A 21,048-nucleotide genomic window follows, 5' to 3' on the forward strand; every position below is an offset into this window, starting at 1 on the left:
CCTGCCACAGAGGGGGAGATCAAGGAAGATCCCTGGGTAATTTCACTGAAAGATACTGTGCAACTTACAGTGAAACAGATATCTCCCTCACACAGAATCAAGTATACTCGATTGGAGATGTATATTGGCTGTGTGGGGATGGAAAGTTAAGAGCTAGACTAGAGGGTTCCTGAAAAGGTGAATGTGCTCTTGCTAAAGCCATAATGAATATACACATATTTAGTGAACAAGAGATCCCTAGTGTAGGGAGAGTGACAAAGACCAAAAGATCACTCCCCATGGGTAGTTTTGATCCTCATGTGTATATAGACGCAATAGGCGCCCCAAGAGGGGTCCCTGATGAATTCAAGGCCAGAGGTCAGGTGGCAGCGGGATTTGAATCCTTAACCTTCTCCCGACCACCTAAAGCAGGGAAGCGTCCTGCGGGCGGCCGGGCTATTCCTCATGGGCGCATCGGCGTGTCATCCCACAAGAGCCGAGATTTCGCGTGAACGCGCGCTCGCGTTCACAGCGATGCACGGCTAAGAACTTAATCTACAGCCTGCCAGCAGTGATCATTCGCTGGCAGGCTGTGGATGAGATATTTTTAACCCTAAAAAAGTATATTAGACGCTGTTTTGTTAACACCGTCTAATATACCTGCTACCTGGTCCTCTGGTGGTCCCTTTTGTTTGGATCGACCACCAGAAGACACAGGCAGCTCTGTAAGTAGCACCAATAACCACACTACACTACACCCCCCCGTCACTTATTAACCCCTGATCACCCCATATAGACTCCCTGATCACCCCCCTGTCATTGATCATCCCCCTGTAAGGCTCCATTCAGACGTCCGTATGCATTTTGCGGATCCGCGGATCCGAAAAACACGAACACCTGCAATGTGCTTTCCGCATTCTGCGGATCCGCACATTTCCAGAACTATATAAAAAATGCCTTTTCTTGTCCGCAATTGTGGACAAGAATAGGACATGTTCTATAGGCTCTACAAAAAACGCAGTGTTCGCCAGATCAGGCCTGATCTTGTGCGCACACTTGCGTTCAGTCCGCCCCACCACAGTGACAGAATTTATTTTTTTCTGATCACTGCAAATACACCGTAAAATCGCTGTGGTGCTATGAAGATCACGTTTGAGGGGCATGGCGAGTTCATAGAAGATTATATATTTTTTTTTTTGGCACAAGTTAGCAGAAATTGATATTTTTTTTTTCTTACAAATTCTTATATTCCACTAACTTGTGACAAAAAATAAAATCTTACATGAACTTACCATACCCCTCACAGAATCCAAATGCGTAAAAATGCCCTGTGAAATCCTAAAGGTACTCATTGGAATTTGGGCCCCTTTGCGCATCTTGGCTGCAAAAAAGTGTCACACATGTGGTATCGCCGTACTCAGGAGAAGTAGGGCAATGTGTTTTGGGGTGTATTTTTACATATGCCCATGCTGGGTGAGAGAAATATCTCAGTAAATTGACAACTTTGTATAAAAAAAATTAAAATGTTGTCATTTACAGAGATATTTCTCACACACAGTATGGGTATATGTAAAAATACACCCTAAAACACATTGCCCTACTTCTCCTGAGTACGGCGATACCACATGTGTGACACTTTTTTTCAGCCTAGGTGCACAAAGGGGCCCAAATTCCAATGAGTACCTTTACAATTTCACAGGGCATTTTTTACGCATTTGGATTCCAAACTACTTCTCACTCTTTAGGTCCCCTAAAATGCCAGGGCAGTATAAATACCCCACAAGTGACCCCATTCTGGAAAGAAGACACCCCAAGGTATTTCGTGAGGGGCATGGCGAGTTCATGAAAAATTTTATTTTTTGTCACAAGTTAGTGGAGTAACTAACTTGTGACAACTTGTGACAGTGTCCGCTAACTTGTGACAAAAAATACAAATTTCCATGAACTCACTATGCCCATCAGCGAATACCTTAGGGTGTCTACTTTCCGAAATGGGGTAATTTGTGTGGTGTTTCTACTGTCTGGGCATTGTAGAACCTCAGGAAACATGACAGATGCTCAGAAAGTCAAAGTGCGTAAATTATTTTTTTTTGCACCATAGTTTGTAAACGCTATAACTTTTACCCAAACCAATAAATATACACTTATTGCAATTTTTTTTATCAAAGACATGTAGAACAATAAATTTTGATATTTTTTTTTATAGAAATATAGTTTTATTTGAAAAATTTTACAACAGAAAGTGAAAAATGTAATTTTTTTGCAAAAATTTCTGTCAATTTTGATTAATATAAAAAAATGTCAGCAGCAATTAAATACCACCAAATGAAAGCTCTATTAGTGAAAAGAAAAGGAGGTAAAATTCATTTGGGTGGTAAGTTGTATGACCGAGCAATAAACCATGAAAGTAGTGTAGTGCAGAATTGTAAAAAGTGGTCTTGTCATTAAGGGGGTTTTCAGAATTGTTATAACATCTCACCCACGCACTGTTTCACCTTCCCCCGCTGTGAGTTAGGTTTTCTTATCTGTCCCTGGACAACATTCGGTGAATCATCTAGAACTAGAACAAACGTTCTTTTCTTATTCAGGTTCATTCGGCACAACTGAGTACATTCTTATATGTGACTGATTAAAACTTATTATTTCTACTTACTGCATGTCCACATACCATAAAAGGATGTTCCGGTAGTATCTGTATAAGCACAAATGTTTATCTTTTATGATTGGTTTAATGCAGTTGTTATGCAAACTTTTCTAGTGATAGCATAATAAAGTTAGAGTGTTTCTCAGTGATACCTGTGTGTGTCAGTTATTGCCAACTAAGAAACATCTCTCCTGACGTCAGTGTCTCAAACCAAGGTTGTCATAGATTTCCAGAAAGGTCCAAATCCTTTCAGTACGCTTAATATATTACATATATTTGTGTTGCCCATATACTTTGCTATTTTGGATATCAAGATCAGTGCAACACACCCCAGTCCTGATAAATATCCCCATAACGTGTTCCTTTGACCAATGTCTACAAATGCAGATTACATATTTCAAACCAGCTTTAATAAACAATTGTGCTCTTCAACTAAATGCATCTGTATAGCGCCAACTGCTGTTTGTTATTTTCCTGATTTTTTTGTTCATCTCACAGAGCTGGTTGAACATGCTCATTTTAAATCTTCAATGTTCTGTTAGAAGCTGTGGCATAAGAAGGGATAGAGCTGCAGAAGAAAATACCCCCCCCCTCCAAGCTGCCAGGATATTCTAGTAGAGCAATTTGAGCAGTGAATGTGGACATTTCTGGACCCATGTGCAGTACAATGTTTATTCTTTTTTTTCGTAGAAAGGTATTTTCGTGTACTATATGATGTGTGGTTTTAATTTTTTATATAAATCATGGTATAGCGCCTTTAATTGGAGGCGAGTAGCTAGGATACATTTTTCTCTTATCTTCTTGTGGATCTCTTGCCATTCATACAGATTTAAATCTTCACAGGGTTAAAACAAATTAAGTGTTCTCTATAAAAACATTATATTGCGTTAAAGTGTGTCGTACAAACAAACTACTGACATGAAAACAATATTATGAACAAAATCACTTTCTTTGCAGGTGTGTTTACTTGAAAACAGCATTTCATACATTTTTATAAACCTTCAATTTACAGGACACTGCAATGTGCTCAAATGCCTCTCTTGATTTTGGAAAACATATTTAAAATTAAGCGCATTAACATTTGCTGAGGTGTGTATATTGGTATTAAAATACAGGCTAAGATGCTAAGAGATGCATATTTTTAAGTTGATGCTGAACAAGCAAAAATAGTCAAAACACAAACAGCTAATGTATGCAGTTCACACCTCATACTTTTAGAATATGCTACATACAAAGGCTTGAAGATTACTGGAAGAATAGGAAAAGGGGAATACTTGTAAGTGCTGTAGTTAGGCCTCTAATTAAACTTTCTTTGACACAAAACTAAAAGCCTGAATCTCTGCTTAGCTTTTACATTTTATGACACACTGCAGATAAAAAGAAACCTGAACTGCCAAAATAATGTATATATATATTAAATGTCAGCTTAGCTGAAGGGGAAGATAAAAATTTGTTTTTGCTATGACATTTATAAGGCAACTCTTGATTTAGATATGCAATGGAAGCAAGTCATGAATAGCTCTGTGGCCTATTTCTGAGGAAGTTGTCCTACTTATGCTTAAAACGATGGTAATTGAGTCAATTTAGTTGGAGTCAATAAGCTCTAAAGTCTGCTATATGAAACAAATACCAGTCTGGGGGAGAAATCTACTGGTAAAAATTCCCAGTACAAGAGCTTATGCACATGACCATATTATGGCCACATTTGTAATAGGATTGTCAGATAGGCTCATTCACCTGTTACTGTACCTCCACATGCTTCTGATTTCATTTCTGTCAGATATAATACAATAAAAAAATAACAGCTGCTCCATCACACTCTACTTATACAGTGGTATTCTCTAAAAATGCATTGCTTCCAGGAGAGAATATGGCAGTGTACAATTGCTATATAAAGCCATTTTAAGGAGCCATGCACACTTGAGACGTTACAAACTTGCCAAAAATGTGTCCTCCAGATGAATCTGAATGTTTCCAGGTTCGCTTTGGATAAATCCAGTAAAACAGCATTCAAGGCCATTTTACTGCATGTTGGCAGGAAAAACATGAGGGAGAAATTAAAAAGGATGCTCACATGACCATGAGAGGAAGTGGGGTGGAGGGTTTTGGCTCCCAGGCCAACAGACAACCTGGATGAGCCAACCAGTGCTATAGCAGGCAGGGAGGTGCCCTTGCAGAATGAGCAGAACATCATTCTGTATTGGGCTGTAAATCAAGGTGGATGGGTTTATGTAGTGTCTGACAAAAAATGATCCTAGAGAGTGCACAGTCAAAATCAATATGCTATTCTAGTGTGAGGGACAGTGAAGGGAAAGACTAAAAAGAATAATTGTGTAAAATAGGCCAAGGCAGGGAAAGCTTTCATCCAGGGAGGGAGAAATGAAGAGCTGAGGCTGGGTGTGTTATGCTGTACATTTTATCTGCTTTATACCACAGTTGCAGCTGCTACAGAAGGCAGCAAAAACAGCTACCAATTTGAGCAGAGATGCATGTTTTTCCTCTGTGTTGGAGTGGGGCGGATAAGCCCAATACAGCTGTCCAATATGTGTTTTACAATACAGAGGGTAGTGTTTTAAATCTTCAATTGAAAACATGTGAAATAATAGTCCAAAATCTGTGTTAGGGCATCTCCAGACAGTACAAGTTTTGGTGTGTGTGTGTTGGGGGTTAGGGGGAATGAAATGACATACTAGGTTAACAACTTATGTATTACACTAAAGAAAACCTTTTTTAAAAATCTGCATATTTGAATGTGCATAAGACATTAGGCCCAAATTAGTTAGTGGTACCAATACTGCATTATTTCAGTAGCAGTGTCTTCAGTGGGTGTGTAGAAAGGGAAGACATATAAGTTACACAGTTAATGGTGCCTCTCTGTCCTTAAAACATTAAAAGCGTTCCATATTTTGTGACATTTGGCCAAAAAAATTCTGGAATATGGAATGGTTCCAAACAAAAGACCCAGGACCAGACTATATCCTCCCAGAGCCAGAATGTGGTTAGTAGAAGTTCCAGATATCTGACCATAAGTAGTAGCAGTATTAGACCGCAGTTCTCCCTGGCTTCGGAATTGTGCAACATTATTATTGGGGAGAAAGAGGATATAATTTGGGATTGATAACTCACTTCTCCTCTTGGTCACAGCAGAATGACGTGGAGGTGACCACTATGTCTGATACTGTGCCTTGGAGCCAGATGTCACAGAATTCCTACTGCTCCTCCTCCTTGCAGCCCCAGAGAAGCCTTCCCTTGCTAGTGAGTGCCATACTTTTTTCCTAAGAAGTGGCAACAAAACCACACAACGTTCTTTGGCGAGTATTTCTGTTGATGACTTGTGGGAGAACAGTCAACATTGACTGCCCTGAGGAGGAGGTTCAGGAGGAGGTGCGGGACCACATGCATAGCTGTGGTGGTAAAAGTGACACCTGTAGGCAAGGTATTGCCAGTGGGGGCAACAAGAGTGGCAGTCAGGACAAATGAAAAGCAAGGAATCCGGAGGGGGGGGGGGGGCAAGGATCCCACCACCATGTATAACAGTCTGAAAAAAGTGACTTGTAGAGTAAGGGCTCTAATGATGATTGTTTGTTGGACAGGACCTATGAGTTGGATATGTGTGTTGAGGAATAGGTAACATCAGAGGAGGAGGGTGGTTGCAGTGGCAGCAATAAAGAACAGAGGCAATGTACCTCCCAAAGAGCTGCCAGGGCCAGATCTGCTTTAGGAACTGGTGATGCCACTGACACTGTGTGTGTATTAGGCCCAAAACATGCCAGAGCTAATAAAAGCTCAGTTGCCTGTATAGCTACGGTACTTATTTACTGTCTGGCAGTTTTTCTCCATGCTGCTGGAAGACAGAAGCATTGCCCTTTGCAAGCTCTACAAGAATAAAATAAACTGTAGGCAGTCAAACACAAACCTAGACACCGCAGCTCTATTGAAACACATGAAACAGCAACCAATCCCGTGGGCAAAAAGAGGTTGCAGCTAGCTACTGCAACAAGAGTTTCCTCCTTCTCCTAATGTCCCTTTTTGCAGCTAGACCACATCCACAGGCAGTATGGTGTATTTCATATAATCATCTACACTTATGCTCAGACTCCTCCTTCTCCTCCTCCTCCACTTCATCTTCCATTGATAATGGGATGTGTGTCAGGGTACAGTTGCTCTGATGGTGTGCACTCAGCCTCACTGGAAGATACCTAGCCAGCATTTCCTCTCCCAGAAAGCTATTCCTGTCTTGTACTCTAACGTGGAGAAAAATGTGAGCTGCTTCTTATGATTGTCGCTGTGCAACAATGTGCATGCCTTGGTGTACACCTGAAGCAGCTGTTACTAGCAGGGACAGTACATGTCTTTAACAACCCACTGGGTCTATGTTGTTTTTGTTTTTTTGCATCAGTAGCAGCAAGGCAGAACTCCAGTAACAAGGCCAGGTCCTTTTGACTTCCGCCCCTAATGATTACATCATGCTGGCTCGCACACCAGACACCCATCTGCCTCCTCCACTTCTTCTTCCATGGACATGCTCCCGTACCCAACAGTAGAAGGACACAGTGTTGTTCACACTCCTCCCCCTTCCTTTCAAATGTGTCAAGTCAAGCGTTTCCACGCCATGTTGGAGCTGATCAGCCTGGGCGAGAATAGCCACACAGGCAAGCAGTTGCTAAAGTACATCAAGCAGCGAACAACCTGCTGGCTTTTACCTTGCCAATTCCAACTGTGCAAGATGATTTTTGCACTGAGCTTGGGGTAAATAAAAAAAAATTCCCTGAATGGAGCACGTCATTAACCTAGTCTTGCAACAATTTTTAACCCCTTAAGGACGTAGGACGTACTGGTACGCCATGTTTGCTGAGTCCTTAAGGACCCAGGGCGTACCGGTACATCCTAACCTAAAAATTTCATTGCAGTGCGGCGGGGGTTAATCGGAACAGGATGCCCACTGAAATCAATCAGCGGGCATCCTGTCACAACGCATGGGGGGGTTCATGTGACACCCCCGCATCGGCGATCGCCACAAACCGCAGGTCAATTTAGACCTGCGGTTTGCGGTTTCACCTTATCCGCCCGGCAGGCGGCGTTGTCATCGGGTATCCATGCAGCTGTAGGGGGGACCCGATGGCATAAAAGGCAGCTCGATGTCTTCCTTAGGCATCTGCGCTGCCTTCTGGTGATGAGCCTGTGAGATCCAGCCCCCTGGATCTCACAGGCCGGACGCTGTATGAGTAATACACACTGTATTACTCATACAGACAATGCATTCCAATACAGAAGTATTGGAATGCATTGTAATAGGGATTAGACCCCAAAAAGTTAAAGTCCCAAAAGTGGGACAAAAAATAAAGTAAACAAAAGTTGAAAAAAATAAAGTTTTCCCCCCAAAAACTTTTAAGTTTCAAGTAAAAATAAACAAAAACGTCATTTTCCCCAAATAAAGTTAACAAAAATAGTGAAAAAATAAAATAGACGTATTAGGTATCGCTGCGTCCATATCGACCGGCTCTATAAAAATATTGCGTGACCTAACCCCTCAGATGAACACCATAAAAAATAAAAACTGTACCAAATAAACCATTTTTATGTCACCTTACATCACAAAAAGTACAACAGCAAGCGATCAAAAAGGTGTTTGCCCACCAAAATGGTACCAATCTAACCGTCACCTCATCCCGCAAAAAATGAGCCCAAAAAAAAAAAAACTATGGCTCAGAATATGGAGACACTTTTTTTGGTTTTAAAAAAAGCTGTTATTGTGTAAAACTTACATAAATAAATAAAAGTATACATATTAGGTATCATCGCGTTCGTATCGAAAAATAAAAATAAAAACTAAATAAACAATTTTTGTCACCTTACATAACAAAAAGTGTAATAGCAAGCTATCAAAAAGTCATATCCACCCCAAAATAGTGTCAATAAAACCGTCATCTCATCCCACAAAAAATGAGACCCAACCTAAGATAATCACCCAAAAAATAAAAAAAAACTATGGCTCTCAGACTATGGAAACACTAAAACATTTTTTTTTGCTTCAAAAATGAAATCATTGTGTAAAAATTACATAAATACAAAAAAAGTATACATATTAGGTATTACCGCATCTGTGACATCCGTGGTTTATAAAAATACCACATGATATAACCTGCCAAAACAGCTATTTCCTGTTACCTTGCCTCACAAAAAGTGTAATATAGAGCAACCAAAAATCATATGTACCCTAAACTAGTACCAACAAAACTGCCACCCTGTCCAATAGTTTCTAAAATAGGGTCACTATTTTGGGAATTTCTACTCTAGGGGTGCATCAGGGGGGCTTCAAATGTGACATGATGTCAAAAAAACAGTCCAGCAAAATCTGCCTTCCAAAAACCGTATGGCATTCCTTTCCTTCTGTGCCCTGCCATGTGCCCGTACAGCAGTTTACGACCACATATGGGGTGTTTCTGCAAACCATAGAATCAGGGCCATAAATATTGAGTTTGGTTTGGCTGTTAACCCTTGCTTTGTAACTGGAAACAAATTATTAAAATGGAAAATCTGCCAAAAAAGTGAAATTTTGAAATTGTATCTCTATTTTCCATTAATTCTCGTGGAACACCTAAAGGGTGTAGTTTCTAGAATGGGGTCTTTTTTGGGTGGTTTCTATTATGTAAGCCTCACAAAGTGACTTCAGACCTGAACTGGTCCTTAAAAAGTGCTTAAAAAGTGGGTTTTTGCTTCTAAACTTATTATAACATCCCAAAAATTCCACATTTTTGGCTTTTTTTAAAATAAATATTATTATTATTTTTTTTTTACTCCATTTTACCGGTGTCATGAAGTACAATATGTGATGAAAAAACATTCTCAGAATGGCCTGGCTAAGTCAAAGCATTTTAAAGCTATCACCACATAAAGTGACACTGGTTAGATTTGCAAAAATTTGCCTGGTCCTTAAGGTAAAAATCAGCCCGGTCCCTAAGGGGTTAAATTGGTTTTATAGGTTCAGCATATCGATGGCCCATCCATAGTAAAAACCATCACTATAAAATCAGTGGTGGTCCATCTCTTTGCACCTTCTCTGATCAATTGTTTGAAGGTGCCTTGGTGCTTGTGCGAGCTCTGCAGCCTCTTCATTGATTACATAGGTATGTCTACATGCATGCATCTACTTAGTGGCAGTAGCACAAGATATTGTATCTTTTTCCCATTCACTTGAATGGTATGAAGATGCAAAACCCTGGCCAGAACCACTGCTGTTATATATGGCATGAAAATGGATCAAGGTAAACAATAAAGAAGCCATCCATGGCCCCTTGAAACAGCTGATCTGCGGGCCTGCTGAGATTTGAACCCTCATGCATCTGGTATAGACAACCTATCCTAAGGATAGACCAACTATATGCCGATCCTAGAAAACCACTTTGAAGGAACTTTCCAGAAAAAAAACTGATATACCATGTAAAGTCTAGTTCAAGGCCTGAGCAGATGGTGCATGGCCTCAGGATACAAGGGCATAGAAGATAAAATCCTAAACTACCCATTAGGCCCAGTATAAAGCATAACACAGTATATGAGTTTTGACAGTAATGTACCTTTAATAAAACTAAAGGTGCTTTATGACTTGAATAGAACTCATGTTTCACATTATTGTTATATCTAAGTGACCAGTAAGATATGCTAAAAATTGCATTTTTAATCAGTCCAATAGGGAAAATGCTTAATGTTTGCCTCATGTTTAACATTAAAATCATTAACCCAAATGTATAATTGACTTGTTATTTTTAGACATTCTGTATCAAGAGACATGATTAACATATTCAATGAAACAGCAGAGATGTAAATGAGTGTAAACCATGACAAGTAACATTAAACTTGGGATCTTTCAAAGAACGGTTCTTTTATTTCAGATAACACAGTCTTACTGTATATGTTGCATTTACAAACTAATAAGAAATACTTTTTCTTTCACTCATGTTTAACAATTTCAGCTTGAAAAGTTAACTTTTTCTTACAATGCTAATGAGTGGTAATAGTCTCCATACAACAAGATGACTATTTAAACGTATGCAGTTATTAAATGCTATGGACACCTTTGGGGGCAATTTTTTTGATTAATGCATTGTACTTTTTTGGAGCTAATCATTTTTTAAAATTAGTCTTTATTTATTTATTTTAATGTTGAGCTCCTTTCTCTGTAGAGCCTTGGGATTCTCTAGTAGCATCCTATGTTTTTTTTTTCTTTTACTGTGTTCCATCAAGCCGCTCAGTTGACAGCACCTTATCTCTCCTCCTAAACACTTATCATAGCACAATTCTTATATTACTAACTAGCTGAAAGACCCGGCTTCACACAAGTATATTTAATCTATTTCATTTAATTATAAAAATATAAATTTCATATTTGTGTGTGTCGTTAAAAAATATTGACAGTATCCATTATAACAGTGACATCTACAGTAGCTTGTTCCCTTAACAGTGACTCCCCTACAGTGTCCCATCTCCTTAAAATGGGAACTCCACAGCAGCCGACCCTTTTAATTTTGACATTCACAGCAGCCTGCCCCTTTAACAGTGAGTTCTACAGCACCCCACCCCCTTGACAGTGACCTTCACAGGGGCCAGCCCCCATAACAGTGACCTTTACAGCACCCACCCCTTAACACTGACCATAGGTTAAAGTCCCCTTAACTATGACCTCAACCATTCCTTGCTTATTTTAACTGACCTCCACAGTGACTGCCCCTTTAACAGTGACTGCCACAGTACCCTGCTCCCTTAACAATGACCTCCATTGTACCCCGCTACTTTAAGAGTGACCTCACAGTACCTTGCTGCCCTTTAATAGTGGCCTCCACAGTCCCCTCCTCCCTTAACAGTGGCCCCCACAGTGCCCGCCTCTTTAACAGTGACCTCCACAGCGGCCTACCCCCTTAACAGTAAAATCCACAGCGCCCCCCCCCCCCCCTTTAACAGTGACCTCCACAGCGGCTCCCCCTTTATTAGTGACTTCCACAGTACCCCATCAACCGTCATTTCCACAATAACCTGCCCCCTTAACAGTAACTTCCACCGAACTCTGTTCCCTTAATATGTGACCTCCACAACACCGCGGCCCCTTAACAGTGGCCTCTACAGCACCCCTGCCCTTAACACTGACCTCCATAGCAAACTGTCCACTTAACTGTGACCTCCACTGTTGCCTGCCCCCTTAACAGAGACCTCCACAGTGCCTACCCCTTTAACAGTGACCTCCACAGCATCCCACCCCCTTAACAGTGACCTCCTCAGTGGCCCACCCTTTAAAAGTGACCTCTACAGCAGCCACCCCTTTATTAGTGACCTCCACAGTACCCGTCTCCTTAACAGTGATTTCCACAACATCCCGCCCCCTTAACAGCGGCCTTACAGCAATCTGCCCCTTAAAACTGACCTCCAGAGCGGACATCCCCTTAACTGTGGCCTCCATAGCAGCTTGCCCCTAGGGTATCCAGAGGTCTGGTTTTAGGCTGGACAGTCCGCCCTTAAGACTCCCTATCCTCCATTCGGCGCAGGGCCTGTATGGACACAGGGAACACAGGGATGCACTGTGCTGTCTGAGTGTGAGCTGCAGGGAGAAAGTCACATTCCCTCCCACCCTTGCAGCTGACAGCAGTTGATTTTTACCTTCATTCTTTCAATCCCCGACGGCTGTGGAGTGGAAGAGGGCGTGACCTAACCAAGTCAGGAGCGTGGCTTAGCAGTACCTGGGGCAGGATTTTTAAGTCCATCTTTTGATGGTGGCCTGAATGGTCACCTACCTGCCCCCTTGACTGTAATTTGCAGAGCACTCTGCTCCCTTAACAGTGTCATCCACAGTGCCCTGCCCCTTTAAAGCTGACCTACAGCAGTGAAGAAAAATGGCTGGGTTGTTATGGAAACCTGGTGTAAAACTGTGTGCATGTGGAGACTAAGTGCCTGCAAGCTTCTATTGACTGATAAGGGACATGTGACCGTGTGTATGGCAGTTTATGGTGTGTATTGGCTAATGCATTTTTGGGAATATCTCAGGAATGGTACATACTAGAGAGGTGAGACCCGATCTTAAACCTTCCCGGACACTTGATATACCTGTGTGCCAAATTTTGTGAGTGTAAGTGTGACAGTGTGGATTCTTTTTGTGGAGATACACACATATACACACACACTCAGCTTTATATATTAGATAAGAATGTGGCCTAAATAAATGTTTTTGAGCTATTACTAATTCAGAGATAAGGGTTATTAGATGACCAGCAAGTGAAAGTACCATTTTCACAGTTAGGCAGAAGATAACTTCTTTATGACAAAGCTGCTAAATATTTCTAAAAAAAATAATAATAATATATATATATATATATATATATATATATATATATATATATATTAAGCTCAAAATGGGTAAAATGCAATCATAAGAAAAATTGTCTCCAAAGGTGTACATAGCCTTTAAAGGGGTTATCCCATGACTAATGTAAAAAATGAAAATCAGAGCTCATATAGTACATGACAACCTCTTTCTAACTAAACTAGAACCAGCCCTGTACCTCACAGGGATCCAGAGATATCCACATCCATTGCTCTGCTAGATTTATATCAAGCTGACATCTCAAGGGGAGTGTCTTCTCTGCTGCACCTCTGGGGGCGTGTCTCAGCTCTCCCTATCACAGCTCTGGGGGCATGTCTCAGCTCTCCCTATCACAGCTCAGGAGGCAGTTGAAGAAGGAAAGCAATCGAAAGAAATAAGAAAAAAAAAACTGCTGGTGGCGCTATGCAGATTTTATTGAATACGTCAGTGGCTATGCAAAAATTTTATGGAATTACAAAAGTATTCAGCTCCAGGTACTGGTTTGAAAGCTTTAGAATATTTTTTTGTGGGACAACCCCTTTGAGTTAAAGCTTTCAAATAATTGGTTGCATAACCCTTCTTTAGTAAATAATTATCTTGAGAAACTAAAGAAGCTCAGAAGTAAAAAACAAAACTAAAAAGAAAAAAAAACGTATCCTTACTGCTTTAGAACTTCAGTTAGCTGTATCTCTTTCTTAACTATAATTCAATTTACTAATACAAGCAAAATCAGTCAGAGAAAGTAGTAATTCTGCATTTACATAAAACGATTGTCAGGACGGAACCATTCCTTCTCAGAAATTGCCTGCTAGTTAGTGGAGGCGAAGCACTGCATTTACATGCAACGATCATCTCCAAAGTGTGAGGACAGGCAATGACTACTGCTATCACTTGTCCTTATGTAGCTGCATCGTACCTGTACAGCACAGGGCTTTTTAGATAGCACAATCTGCTGTTCAGAAATGATAATTTAGGGTCCCGCATGAACAAATGTTTCACCCGATGAACAAGCAGTCTCCTCGTTCATTGGTTATCAGCATTCTTTGTCCCCAATCCACCGTACTTTTGGCCAAAGCAAAAATGCCTAAAAATTGTGCTTTCAAACTTAAGCTGTATGCTGGTGAAAAAATATGATGTAACAAATATATTTATTGTTAGTAAAAATTAAATTAGGCACATTTACGGGCTGCTGCATGGCACTGGGTGCAAAAAACTTATTTTTACCATGCAATAAAGGGAATCTTTTAAAAGGAAATTCTGCCCCCTTCTTCTCCTTCTTGATTGATAGGGCTATATTGCTGCATAGTTATCTCATCTGTTAATCAAGAATGAGGAGGGTCTGGCAGCCGAAGGAGGAGAAGCAGGGGTACACAGAGTGACTTGGGACTGTCCTCGGTGCACTTAACTGCCTATTTGCATTTGGATTTAAAAGTACTTTTTCTCCAGAATGAAGCAACAAATCACTAAGTGGAAGGTATGATTATTAGAAATTAGTGAATCAATTTGAAACCAATCAAATTTGTCCCAAATTTTCAAAATATGCCACATAAATCTGAATATGATTTTTTTGATGATTTGATACAGGAGTGAAAGGGATTTTTCATAATCTTACTTTTGATACATCACAGATTAAACATAGATATTATACAAACCTCATCCCTTGTGGAATGCAGTACCTCAAATTAACATATCTCACAACCTCTGCGAGTTGCTGGACACAATAACAGCCTGTCTTAACAAAAGGCTATTTAACATCTCACCTCACATACAATGTCAGCAACTTATTCAACTTATTAGTATGTAGAGTAAACCTGTTCAACGTAAAATAACCCTTTTCATGTATTGTATATAGCAGATACCAGTATTGCTTAACAAAGTTTCAACTGTATCTTGACAAACATGTTTCCCAAGGCCTGCTAAGAACTACCAGGATTGTTCCAATTGGATCTTGAGAGACAATATGCTCCCACCCCCAATAAGCCCTATAAATATGTGCTGGGAAATAAAGATTTCAGATATTTAACAACCTAAGTTAAGTCTGGGTTGATATTTATCTCCTGATCAGAAGCAAACAGGATATTCATTGCACAGGGAAATATTCACGGGTTGGAGGTCTGATGCCTCTTCATATATCTATATATGAGTCAGTGCTTGGGGATACCCCAGTGTATTTAAATCTAATTTCTTAAAAGTTTCTGTCAGGATTTGAACTCACAAACCCTAGTACATTAGAGGCAAGGACCTTATCCACTCAGCTATAAAGCTGAATGCTAAGCTGTGTCAGAAACACCTCATAGTAGTTTCTAGTAGTGAGTATTCCTATTCAGCAGAAGACATGTTATATTTCTGTGCAGGTTAGCATGTAGCAATATAGTGTAGTGGTTAACATCCTTGCCTCTAATGTACATCAGAAACTACTATGAGGTTTTTCTAGCACAGTTTAGCATTCAGCTTTATAGCTGAGTGGATAAGATCCTTGCCTCTAATGTACAATGTTTGGAGTTCAAATCCCAGCAGAAGCTTTTCAGAAATAGATGCTACATTACATTTAAATGCACTGACTTGGCTGAACTCTGCGCTGTGCCAAGCATAGCAATGCTCGAGCCGTACTGCTGTTCAGCCGAGCATGCTCGCCAAACACTAGTACTCAGCCATTTTTCAGATCAGAAGACAGGAAAGATGAATAAGGTGGATCACAAGACCAAAGAGTTGATGTAGTAGAGTTAGCACAAATGCCTAATGAGACATGTTATCTAAACTAATTGTGTTAAGCCAACACCTTCAATTGCTTTTCAATATCTTTTGTTTCGGGATATCACAATGAGATAAGAAACTTGAGAATTGAAGTGTTAACTCTGCTACATCCATACATACATATCACTCTGCCTGGCACTGCGGTTACATTACATTCACAAGAATATGACTGAGCTGCATTCTTAGGGCCGGCTGCTCCTATGGTTCAGCCACTGTAGCCATGTAAACAGTGAAGCAGCATGGTGCTCCATGTACACGTTGTTGCTTTTAACTTTGATATTTCAATAAATTGCTTATTATTAGAGTTGAGCGAACACCTGGATGTTCGGGTTCGAGAAGTTCGGCCGAACATCCCGGAAATGTTCGGGTTCGGGATCCGAACCCGATCCGAACTTCGTCCCGAACCCGAACCCCATTGAAGTCAATGGGGACCCGAACTTTTCGGCACTAAAACGGCTGTAAAACAGCCCAGGAAAGGGCTAGAGGGCTGCAAAAGGCAGCAACATGTAGGTAAATCCCCTGCAAACAAATGTGGATAGGGAAATTAATTAAAATAAAAATTAAATAAATAAAAATTAACCAAAATCAATTGGAGAGAGGTTCCATAGCAGAGAATCTGGCTTCCCGTCACCCACCACTGGAACAGTCCATTCTCAGATATTTAGGCCCCGGCACCCAGGCAGAGGAGAGAGGTCCCGTAACAGACAATCTGGCTTCATGTCAGCAGAGAATCAGTCTTCATGTCATAGCAGAGAATCAGGCTTCACGTCACCCACCACTGTAAGAGTCCATTTTCATAAATTTAGGCCCAGCACCCAGGCAGAGGAGAGAGGTCCCGTAACAGACAATCTGGCTTCATGTCAGCAGAGAATCAGTCTTCATATCATAGCAGAGAATCTGGCTTCCCGTTACCCACCACTGGAACAGTCCATTCTCAGATATTTAGGCCCCGGCACCCAGGCAGAGGAGAGAGGTCCCGTAACAGACAATCTGGCTTCATGTCAGCAGAGAATCAGTCTTCATATCATAGCAGAGAATCAGGCTTCACGTCAGCCACCACTGCAACAGTCCATTGTCATAAATTCAGGCCCAGCACCCAGGCAGAGGAGAGAGGTCCCGTAACAGACAATCTGGCTTCATGTCAGCAGAGAATCAGTCTGCATGTCATAGCAGAGAATGAGGCTTCACGTCACCCACCACTGCAACAGTCCATTTTCATAAATTTAGGCCCAGCACCCAGGCAGAGGAGAGAGGTCCCGTAACAGAGGATCTGGCTTCATGTCACCAGAGAATCAGTCTGCATGTCATAGCAGAGAATCAGGCTTCACGTCACCCACCACTGCAACAGTCCATTTTCATAAATTTAGGCCCAGCACCCAGGCAGAGGAGAGAGGTCCCGTAACAGAGGATCTGGCTTCATGTCACCAGAGAATCAGTCTGCATGTCATAGCAGAGAATCAGGCTTCACGTCAGCCACCACTGCAACAATCCATTGGCATATATTTAGGCCTAGCACACAGGCAGAGGAGAGAGGTCCCGTAACAGACAATCTGGCTTCATGTCAGCAGAGAATCAGTCTTCATATCATAGCAGAGAATCAGGCTTCACGTCAGCCACCAATGCAACAGTCCATTGTCAGATATTTAGGCCCAGCACCCAGGCAGAGGAGAGAGGTCCCGTAACAGAGGATCTGGCTTCATGTCAGCAGAGAATCAGTCTTCATGTCATAGCAGAGAATCAGGCTTCACGTCACCCACCACTGTAAGAGTCCATTTTCATAAATTTAGGCCCAGCACCCAGGCAGAGGAGAGAGGTCCCGTAACAGACGATCTGGCTTCATGTCAGCAGAGAATCAGTCTGCATGTCATAGCAGAGAATGAGGCTTCACGTCACCCACCACTGCAACAGTCCATTTTCATAAATTTAGGCCCAGCACCCAGGCAGAGGAGAGAGGTCCCGTAACAGAGGATCTGGCTTCATGTCACCAGAGAATCAGTCTGCATGTCATAGCAGAGAATCAGGCTTCACGTCACCCACCACTGCAACAGTCCATTTTCATAAATTTAGGCCCAGCACCCAGGCAGAGGAGAGAGGTCCCGTAACAGAGGATCTGGCTTCATGTCACCAGAGAATCAGTCTGCATGTCATAGCAGAGAATCAGGCTTCACGTCACCCACCACTGCAACAGTCCATTTTCATAAATTTAGGCCCAGCACCCAGGCAGAGGAGAGAGGTCCCGTAACAGAGGATCTGGCTTCATGTCACCAGAGAATCAGTCTGCATGTCATAGCAGAGAATCAGGCTTCACGTCAGCCACCACTGCAACAATCCATTGGCATATATTTAGGCCTAGCACACAGGCAGAGGAGAGAGGTCCCGTAACAGACAATCTGGCTTCATGTCAGCAGAGAATCAGTCTTCATATCATAGCAGAGAATCAGGCTTCACGTCAGCCACCAATGCAACAGTCCATTGTCAGATATTTAGGCCCAGCACCCAGGCAGAGGAGAGAGGTCCCGTAACAGAGGATCTGGCTTCATGTCAGCAGAGAATCAGTCTTCATGTCATAGCAGAGAATCAGGCTTCACGTCACCCACCACTGTAAGAGTCCATTTTCATAAATTTAGGCCCAGCACCCAGGCAGAGGAGAGAGGTCCCGTAACAGACGATCTGGCTTCATGTCAGCAGAGAATCAGTCTGCATGTCATAGCAGAGAATGAGGCTTCACGTCACCCACCACTGCAACAGTCCATTTTCATAAATTTAGGCCCAGCGCCCAGGCAGAGGAGAGAGGTCCCGTAACAGAGGATCTGGCTTCATGTCACCAGAGAATCAGTCTGCATGTCATAGCAGAGAATCAGGCTTCACGTCACCCACCACTGCAACAGTCCATTTTCATAAATTTAGGCCCAGCACCCAGGCAGAGGAGAGAGGTCCCGTAACAGAGGATCTGGCTTCATGTCACCAGAGAATCAGTGTGCATGTCATAGCAGAGAATCAGGCTTCACGTCAGCCACCACTGCAACAATCCATTGGCATATATTTAGGCCTAGCACACAGGCAGAGGAGAGAGGTCCCGTAACAGACAATCTGGCTTCATGTCAGCAGAGAATCAGTCTTCATATCATAGCAGAGAATCAGGCTTCACGTCAGCCACCAATGCAACAGTCCATTGTCAGATATTTAGGCCCAGCACCCAGGCAGAGGAGAGAGGTCCCGTAACAGACAATCTGGCTTCATGTCAGCAGAGAATCAGTCTGCATGTCATAGCAGAGAATGAGGCTTCACGTCAGCCACCACTGCAACAATCCATTGGCATATATTTAGGCCTAGCACACAGGCAGAGGAGAGGTTCATTCAACTTTGGGTAGCCTTGCAATATAATGGTAAAATGAAAATAAAATAGGATTGAATGAGGAAGTGCCCTGGAGTCCAATAATATATGGTTATGGGGAGGTAGTTAATGTCTAATCTGGACAAGGGACGGACAGGTCCTGTGGGATCCATGCCTGGTTCATTTTTATGAACGTCAGCTTGTCCACATTGGCTGTAGACAGGCGGCTGCGTTTGTCTGTAATGACGCCCCCTGCCGTGCTGAATACACGTTCAGACAAAACGCTGGCTGCCGGGCAGGCCAGCACCTCCAAGGCATAAAAGGCTAGCTCTGGCCACGTGGACAATTTAGAGACCCAGAAGTTGAATGGGGCCGAACCATCAGTCAGTACGTGGAGGGGTGTGCACACGTACTGTTCCACCATGTTAGTGAAATGTTGCCTCCTGCTAACACGTTGCGTATCAGGTGGTGGTGCAGTTAGCTGTGGCGTGTTGACAAAAGTTTTCCACATCTCTGCCATGCTAACCCTGCCCTCAGAGGAGCTGGCCGTGACACAGCTGCCTTGGCGACCTCTTGCTCCTCCTCTGCCTTGGCCTTGGGCTTCCACTTGTTCCCCTGTGACATTTGGGAATGCTCTCAGTAGCGCGTCTACCAACGTGCGCTTGTACTCGCGCATCTTCCTATCACGCTCCAGTGCAGGAAGTAAGGTGGGCACATTGTCTTTGTAGCGTGGATCCAGCAGGGTGGCAACCCAGTAGTCCGCACAGGTTAAAATGTGGGCAACTCTGCTGTCGTTGCGCAGGCACTGCAGCATGTAGTCGCTCATGTGTGCCAGGCTGCCCAGGGGTAAGGACAAGCTGTCCTCTGTGGGAGGCGTATCGTCATCGTCCTGCCTTTCCCCCCAGCCACGCACCAGTGATGGACCCGAGCTGCGTTGGGTGCCACCCCGCTGTGACCATGCTTCATCCTCATCCTCCTCCACCTCCTCCTCATCCTCGTCCTCCTCGTCCTCCAGTAGTGGGCCCTGGCTGGCCACATTTGTACCTGGCCTCTGCTGTTGCCAAAAACCTCCCTCTGAGTCACTTCGAAGAGACTGGCCTGAAAGTGCTAAAAATGACCCCTCTTCCTCCTCCTCCTCCTCCTCCTCCTGGGCCACCTCCTCTTCCATCATCGCCCTAAGTGTTTTCTCAAGGAGACATAGAAGTGGTATTGTAACGCTGATAACGGTGTCATCGCCACTGGCCATGTTGGTGGAGTACTCGAAACAGCGCAACAGGGCACACAGGTCTCGCATGGAGGCCCAGTCATTGGTGGTGAAGTGGTGCTGTTCTGTAGTGCGACTGACCCGTGCGTGCTGCAGCTGAAACTCCACTATGGCCTGCTGCTGCTCGCACAGTCTGTCCAGCATGTGCAAGGTGGAGTTCCACCTGGTGGGCACGTCGCATATGAGGCGGTGAGCGGGAAGGCCGAAGTTACGCTGTAGCGCAGAAAGGCGAGCAGCGGCAGGATGTGAACGCCGGAAGCGCGAACAGACGGCCCGCACTTTATGCAGCAGCTCTGACATGTCGGGGTAGTTGTGAATGAACTTCTGCACCACCAAATTCAGCACATGCGCCAAGCAAGGGATGTGCGTCAAATTGGCTAGTCCCAGAGCTGCAACGAGATTTCGCCCATTATCACACACCACCAGGCCGGGCTTGAGGCTCACCGGCAGCAACCACTCGTCGGTCTGTTGTTCAATACCCCGCCACAACTCCTGTGCGGTGTGGGGCCTGTCCCCCAAACATATGAGTTTCAGAATGGCCTGCTGACGTTTACCCCGGGCTGTGCTGAAGTTGGTGGTGAAGGTGTGTGGCTGACTGGATGAGCAGGTGGAAGAAGAGGAGGAGGAAGCCGAGAAGGAGGAGGTGGCAACAGGAGGCAAAGAATGTTGCCCTGCGATCCTTGGCGGCGGAAGGACGTGCGCCAAACAGCTCTCCGCCTGGGGCCCAG

This window comes from Bufo gargarizans, chromosome 1 (assembly GCF_014858855.1).
Source record: "Bufo gargarizans isolate SCDJY-AF-19 chromosome 1, ASM1485885v1, whole genome shotgun sequence".
NCBI classification, from domain to species: Eukaryota; Metazoa; Chordata; class Amphibia; order Anura; family Bufonidae; genus Bufo; species Bufo gargarizans.